Raw genomic sequence first — 1,869 nt, forward strand, 5'->3', positions numbered from 1 at the left:
ATATATATACATGCTTTGGTTTTTCTCAGGCGAGATAAATTTCTGCCAGGATGAGATGGTGAAGACACAGAACTACCGTTGTCTAGAAGTGTCCCCAAAACATGTGCCCGCATGGCCACAGACTCAACATGGAGGCCTACACTTAATGCCTGGAGGAGGTAGTGCTGCTCTGGTTCAACAGGTGGCTGCTTGAAGACCCTATGTCTGGCAATGAGAATCTGCACCATGCCACACAACCAAGATAACCCAGTCATGGCTGTCAGACAATTTCTCCGACCACATCACCCCTAACATGTGTCTACCTAAGACCCGACTACAACCCTCTTGATAATTATGTGTCGGGTGCAGTTGCGTAAGAGACTGTCAAAACTTCTTGTCATACTAAAGATGAAACGAAAGCAAGGATTATGGCAGCATTCACCAACTTAAACAATGACACCGTTCAGAAGAGTTGCAGGATATTCCGAAGTCGTCTGGATGCCACGGTGGAAGCCAATGGCAATTTAATTGAATAGATTTACTCTTTAGTATTCCAAGATATTTTTAATGTAATTTTGGTAAACGTATCTGCCAAAATGTGATGTCAGCGTTATTTTCCATTTTTGCGTAAATTAGAAGGCAATTTATTCACCGACCGCACGCTGTACATATATATATATGCATATGCAACTCGGGTGTTAGGAAATACCTACATTGCTAGAAATAAGAGCTAAACCACTCTAAAGCTATACTTAATGCGCATATACAGTAATGGGGACCTTAATCGTTCTAAAAGTGCAGATCGAGGATTCTTAATATTGACGCGACAGTTTAGGCAATTTCCTTTGCTTCGTCAGTTAAGACAGCCAACTTCGGCTCCTTCTGGATTGCCATTAGTATGTATGCTTTCGTCATTCAAATAATTGGATGATTTAACGATTCGTTAATGTGTTTATACAAAATTAATATAAACAGCAGTTTGCAATGTTTCACGAAAAAGGAAAACTACAAATGTCACTGAATTCGACTAGGGTGTTAGGAAACACCTACATTGCTTGAAATAAGAACTGAACCGCTCTAAAAATGTGACAAAGGGTGCAAGGAATACCAAAATTGCTAGAAATAAGAGTCAAAGAACCCTTTAGCCACAAAAGCACACTTTTATTTACTGACAGACGAGAGGACCTCCCCACTGCAATTGAGTGACATTAAATTGGCATGGCAGTTTTGCATGAAATTTAATGCCCATCAGCATTGTTCAGAGTGGCGAAGGTGATTTCTACTCTGTCAGTAGATTGATAAATTTTACCATAAATATCAGTGGCTAATTTCGCAAAGTGGTAATGTGAAAAGTATAAAATAAGTAAGGTGACTAGACGCAATTCAAGACCAAAAAGGAAATAATTCAGCGTCACTAAAACGACGAAGGGTGCAGAAATAAGAGTCAAAGAACTCATCGACGGCCGTTTCACGGGTACAATGAATGTATGAATAGCGTTTTAAGTATTCAAAATACATAAACATAATGCCCTTCTCATCAGATTGGCTTCCTTTGTGATGAAATCCTACATGGTTATAATTCGATAGATTAAAAAATGATGATATCCCTTACCTGAATTTAGCCGAATCTATATATTTAATTTATCTACCAATTGATCTACCTTATTTGCCCCTGAATTTTTAAATTTTGAACTCTCATCCGACATTTCGTATAAACATCAAATTCTGAAGCGATTCGACCAATTCCTTTTGGATGCCCTTTCCTCGAATTTTTATCTCTTTATTTGTCACTCCTACACTCGGTACCTGAACCCAACGTACATGATCATAGTTTTCACATATGACTTTTACATGTAATCTTCTTTACTGATTTATAAATTTATATATATA

At 38.0% G+C, this 1,869-nt stretch overlaps 1 long non-coding RNA gene across 1 annotated transcript in view; it reads left to right on the top strand.

Moving 5' to 3' along the window:
- LOC128250790 (uncharacterized) overlaps positions 1 to 1,869 on the top strand; it is a 7,089-nt gene that overhangs the window by 4,485 nt on the left and 735 nt on the right. The gene's annotated exons all lie outside the window — the stretch shown is intronic.

Source organism: Octopus bimaculoides, chromosome 25 (assembly GCF_001194135.2).
Source record: "Octopus bimaculoides isolate UCB-OBI-ISO-001 chromosome 25, ASM119413v2, whole genome shotgun sequence".
NCBI classification, from domain to species: Eukaryota; Metazoa; Mollusca; class Cephalopoda; order Octopoda; family Octopodidae; genus Octopus; species Octopus bimaculoides.